Here is a 6,395-nt window from a genome sequence, read left to right on the forward strand (position 1 = left end):
TTGAAGAAAGTAATGATAATATTTTATCGGTCTCACCAAAGGAACATACCACCGATCCCGAGAACATGGTATACACCTGGCTCGACCAATTATTAGTTAGTTTCTTTTGTTTGTCTCCCCAAAGGAACATACCACCAATCTAGAGAACATGGTATACACCTGGTTCGAGAATTACATTTTTTTATTGCCGTCCAAGCTTCCAGATTTCACATGCCACCGATCCAGGGAACATGACATGCTACTGTAGGTAGACCATACTAACATACATTATACGATATACTTTTTTACTTTTCAAATCAACAAAAACAAGAATCATCACTCATCCATGTCTGGTTCACATACTACCGATCCAGGGAACATAGCATGCTAATCCATAGTGGCAAGTGATTGCTCTGAATGTGAACACAATAGGCACAAACTCAGCATATGACACTTAATGATCTAGGTGTATCAAGGTAAAAGCAGAAAATGATTAAGTTTTCTAGTGTACTAGGGATTTGAGCACTCAAAACTAATAGTTCTCACTGATTTCAGCAAAGCATGCAGTATGTAGATCACTAGTTTACATGGCATTCAACAATCAGTTCGCATATTCTCATCAAGCACCATATGTCAAATAAAATTCAGTGGGGCAACATTTAAGAAATGGCTTAAGCAACCCAAATAACATTTGATTTCATCATGTATCGGATGATATACTCGGAATGGGTCATGAAATAGCTCACCGGGCACTATGAAGTAGCACTCGCTTGATCACTCTCTAAGCTGCTGCTCTTCTGCTTTTTCTTCTCCATCCTCATGCCTGCTCCAGCTTCTCCCTTCCTCGCGTGTGTGCCCATTGCTTCTCCTCATCTCCGTGCTCAGTTTCCACCGAGGTCCCAAGGAATGTCACCTCGAACCTGGTCAGCATGTAGTGACTCGTGCACAAGGAAGAACCTGAAAGAGCACTCAACAAAAGAGACAATGCAAGTGGTAGGGATAATACCCTCCAAGTCATCAATCGAATATCCAATTACATAAGCATAGCTATAAAGCACATGTTTAGGATGGTAGAAATCGGCAAGGTCAACACTAACATGAGGATGATATTTATTATTAAGCTCAGGACTAGCATGGGAATGATATGTTTCATTTAGCATAGGACTAGCACGAGGAAAGCAACTATGATCATCACAAATGAGAGTAATGCCACTAACAGGGTATATATCATCATATCCAAGCAAATACTTTCTCAAATCTACTTTAACAGATGGCATCATGCAATGCAAGGTAGTAGCAAAGAAATCATAAGGATGCATGTCATGGAGAGGATTGGATAAACCTGACACATCATGCTCATGTATGATAATAGGCAAATGAATCTCAGGTTCTTCATCTTCAGCTACAGTAGCTTCTTTTACTTCTTCAGGAGAGATAGACATTGGATCTTCAACTTGATCACTTGGGCATTTAAGCTCTGGATCATCTTGTTCCTTGGCTTCGAGTATTTCTTCTTGGATATGAAGTATCTCTTCCTCTGGACTCTCGCCATCTTGTTCAGCTGAATGTGAAGGTTTTGGAACCTCACATGTATCAAGGGATATCCCAGCAACACTCAGCTCAAGCTGTGATGAAATAGTACTGCCAGCGTTGATGTTCTTCTTAATCTTCCTTACTTCTTCCACTAGCGCTTTTCCACTCTTGATCTTCTTCATTTCCTCTAGTATCACCGGCCTAATTGGATCATCTTCGGCACTCCAAGTGAACTCGAGACTAAGCAATGTGAGCTTGTCTATATCATCAAAATCATCTTGTGTGGGCACTTGTGTTGAAGGTGTTGGTTAACCAAATGGAGGACCATTTAACTCCATTGGCAACATCTCGTGGTGTTGAGGTATATGAGTAGGAGGTGAATAAAATTGTTGTGGTGCATAGTTGTTGCTCTCTTCTTCATACATAAATCCCTGGATATGATTACTAGAAGCAAACGGTGAGATCTCAGGGTTGTTGCTCCTATATGAGATATTCTGGTTTTCAGGCCACCCATGTGTGTATTGTTTTGGTATGAGCTATGCTCTTGAGCAAAGCTCATGCCAAAACAATCTGGAGGGTGAGAGTAACCACGCTGACATTCGGCGGGTGAATGGCCCTAAATCCACAAATATGGCAGGTAGGAGCAACATAAGGATGGCCTCTAGAATAAGGATCATAAGAGGTAGGCCTATCCTCAAAAACTACTTCTCGCTGCTGAGCTAAATCATCTAATCGATGGGAAATCTTACTTATTAGTTCTTGAATACGTTCAGTGTTGTTTGTACTGTTGCTCGCATAAGCATGATGATCTGAGTAGAATGCCATTTCCAAGAAGACAATTCAAGCTACAAAATGAATAATAAAAGAAAGAGAAGATAACTATAATAGTGGTTAGGGGTAAGAGATATATCACAAATATATGGCACTAAATAGAAACAGAAGCAAAACCTAGTCTATCGCCTAACACGGTCGCACGATGCTAGTCCCCGGCAACGGCGCCAAAATGATCATGTGTAAGTACAGTTGGGTATTTCGCCCAATTCTGCGAGTGTCGTGTTCTCCTCAGGTACTAGTCGATGACGACTATGCTCGGCTAAAGCTAGGTGACATAATACAGATGATGATTACAAGGAAATAAACCTAAACTAAACAAGGTTGTTCCCAAAGATCTTTCACAAAGAAAATGCAAATAGCACAGGGATATTAAGATTTTCTTTGCTTACTTTTTGGTACTTTCCTATTACTTGAGAAACTAAAATGCTAACACAATAGGGAAACAGCATGGCATGAAAGATTATATAGTAAACAAGATTATATGACAGGGACAAAAATATAACAGTGGGAAGAATCACGGTTATATGGCTGGAAAAAATTGTTTCACATCACAAACTCACACACATATTTTTGTAGCACAAGTACTTGAGTAAACACAAAAACTAGAAACTGGAACAAGTTCACAGGGTTAGGTACACATATATGGTGATAGATAGAACACAAATACACAGCAAGAACAATTCAACTAGTGAGAACACACAATATGTGATACAATATTTATAAGTACGAAACTGAACCATTCACGGATTGCAAGCATTCATAGAATCTGAACATTACAAGGCATTACACATCTCCTATTATAGAAATTCAGAGAATATAGAGGGAAAAAGAGAGATAACAACAGTTTATGGTTCAGATTATGAGCAGCAGGGGCGTTTGAGAGAAGGTGCAGCAAGAAAGAGGAGCAACGACATTTTTGGGGAGAGGTCATAGCAGCCAGCGGTTGGTTCAGAGAAGGAGCAGCAGATTGGGATTTTGAGAAGAAGAAGAATAGCAGTAGGTGGGGAATTGAAAGAGAGGCAGCTGCGAGCAACAAGTTAGGATCAGCAGGGGCGCAAGAGAAGAAGAGCAACAACAAAGGGGGTCGGAGAAGAGAAGCAGTAGCAAGACGTGGGAGAAGGAGAAGAAGGAAGAGAAGCAGAGGAAGTGGAGACAAGGGGAGGAGCAGCGGAGAGAGGGAGAGAGCAACAGTAGGTGGCGCGGGGAACCAGACGCCCGTCTGGTCGGGCGCGCCAGGCGCGATGACAAAGTGGAGCGCGCAAGTTGATGGCGGCGAAGACGGAGTGGTGGCTGGATGGTGTGGTGCTGATTGGGTGGCGCGGTGGCACGAGATGATGGTGGATGGATGGGTGATGTGGAGCAGCAAGGTCGCAGAGGCGCGCCGCCACGATGGCTTAGCCGCGGCGGCAGCCGGAGGTGAGAGAAGAAGTGGTGAGGGGGAGAGAGATGGAGATGCCAGGCTCCCAAAGGGGATCAATGATGAGCTAGGGATTTTGATCCCCTCACGGCTGATCTGGACATTTTCTCATTGACCCTCCTGCTTTCTTCTTTCTCCACAAGAAGATCCCTCCTCTTCTTTAGCTTGCCCTGGTAACTTCTTTTCTTCTCGCCCGGGTCCCTCGTCTTTCTTTCATGCCCTTGTCTCTTGTCACAAGCCTCACAGTCCAAATCTGGAAGTTTATAGTGCCTTTGCACACTTTTCTGCAAAAGAAACAAATGACTAGTCACTAGCTCTTTTATGAATATCATTCGAATATTCGATAATAGTAAGCAAAAATGGATGGACATATCTCAATAGATGATGAATTTGTGTGTCAAAATATGTATATGAATTGTTCTTATCAGTCGTCCCACCCATTTAATTCGGTCTAGCTGCACGTCCATGACTTCGACTCGTACACTTCCCGTGGCGGGGTGTGCGGGCTATTTGATTCATGCTCGTGTCTTTTTCTATACTTCTATATACTCCTTTGTTTCTAAATATCCATCTTTCTAGAGATTTCAACAAGTGACTACATATCTTGTAAAAAAAACAAGTTACTACATACGGAGCAAAATGAGTGAATCTACACTCTAAAATATATCTATATACATCTATATGTGGTAGTTCATTTGAAATCTCTAAAAATACAAATATTTAGGAACGAAGAAAGTATATCTATATCCTATTCCCTCTATCATAAAATAAGTGTCTTAACTTTGTACTAAACTAACTAAGCCATGCCATCCAAGAATCAAGTTATCCTCGCCGTCATAAGAGAGTCGTGTATGAAAACAAGCGGGACCATTAAAGGGATACACAAACAGCTTCTTCGCCGATGTGGAAGGGTGTGCTACACTGGGAAGTTAGCATTAGATCACAAGGGTGGATGGTGTTGTTGGTGTTCATGTATATATGTAACATGTGCACTAATGTGGAGGGTCTTTTTACCCCACTCCCTTCTTTATAATATAGCACACACACTCGTGTGTATTTGAATTTTTTTTAAAGCCACATGACAGATGTGCACAGTTTGATTACTGCTTGGCCTAAGCGCTCACCTGGGAGTCCAAGAAAAAAGGCAGCACGATTAGGCCCACAAAACTTAATATAACAGCTACCTTTAACTTTAACTTAATCTATTCTCTGATGTGCACATAATAATTACGTGCTTCACCGCAAAGAAATATACGAAGCTTCACCCTGCATATTCGCAATCCCTACAATCATGCAAGGGCAGGGCAAAAAAGGAAAGCCACCGCAATCTGATCCCCTTGCTTGCTAACTCCCCCGCGAGGTCACGACCCACACCACCTGCCTTCGGCCACCGGACATGGATCGGACACCCACGCCACATGCTCCGCCGCCTGAACCTCCTCACACCGCAGTCACCGCAGAACCGACCAGTGTGCGACGCCTCTCCCATAGTGACCCGCGACACCGGCAACACCTCCCATCCCCTCCTGTCATCTTCCTTATCCCTACCCAGCGGACGACTAGAGGAGGTGGAGCTGACGTCTCCCTCCTTCACCTACACCGACGATGAGATAAGACGGCGCCCTCTCACCGTGCACGCCCTTGATCTGGACGGCACTGCCGAGCCCGTGGTCCTCCTCCCCAGGTCACCGGATCCAGCAAGACCTGTCCCGTCCTCCCACATCGGCCACCATCCTCCTCTGCACCCAAGCTTTGCCCATAAGCTCCATGTGCATTAGCAGGTTTCATCTGACAATTTGGATCAAGCAAGTCATAAGAGTTTGCCGGCAACCCCCAGTCTTTTGACCTGGTTTGTTATTCATCTCAGGTGGTTTTTTGTCTGGAAAATAATTTGGAACATTAAAAACTGATTTTGAAATGGCTCATGCAAGATGAATTTTATCCGTCCTGCATTCATGAAAATTTATGAAGAGGACAATCGTGTTTACTTTCAGACGTTCTGGTGTTCAAATCCCTTTGCACTGCATACATTGGGATTGAAACGATGCCATGATAGTTAGCGTTCATGCTTCAGGTATGAGATCAACTCAATCATCTCCAATTAGGTTCATTCTTGTTATCTAGGTCTTAGAACAACAGACAATCTTTGAACAAGGGGTGTATGGGAGTACACGGTTTGGACCCCTCTGCAGATTGAAACATTTTCCTGATACACACTTTACAATTTTTGCAACTTTCCAGTTGTATTTGATTGAATAATATCATGAGCTTACAATTCTCAAAGTATAAGATTTGATTTGACATATTTATTTCACAAGTCTGATCGTATTTGGTAACCTATTTTTAATTTTCAGTTTCTTTTAGGGGAGCGGGCTATTGTTTAGTATGCCTGATATCCTAGGGAATTTGTGTTGGGGAACGCAGCATTTCAAAAAATTTGCCTATGATTACGCAAAATCTATCTAGGACATGCATAGCAACAAGAGGGGAGAGTGTGTCCACGTACTCTCGTAGACTGAAAGCGGAAGAGTTTAGTAACGCGATTGATGTAGTCGAACGTCTTCGCGACCCAACCGATCCAAGCACCGAACATACGGCACCTCCGCGTTCATCACACGTTCAACTCAATGAC

At 42.9% G+C, this 6,395-nt stretch overlaps 1 pseudogene; it reads right to left on the reverse strand.

Annotated features, from left to right (window-relative positions):
• Positions 1-860: 860 nt before the first annotated feature.
• Positions 861-2,337, reverse strand: LOC147985093 (uncharacterized; annotated as a pseudogene).
• Between the last annotated feature and the right edge of the window lie 4,058 nt (positions 2,338-6,395).

The sequence above is a fragment of the Triticum urartu genome, chromosome 2A (genome assembly GCF_056163025.1).
Source record: "Triticum urartu cultivar PI428250 chromosome 2A, HENAU_Tu73, whole genome shotgun sequence".
In the NCBI taxonomy this organism is placed as follows: domain Eukaryota; kingdom Viridiplantae; phylum Streptophyta; class Magnoliopsida; order Poales; family Poaceae; genus Triticum; species Triticum urartu.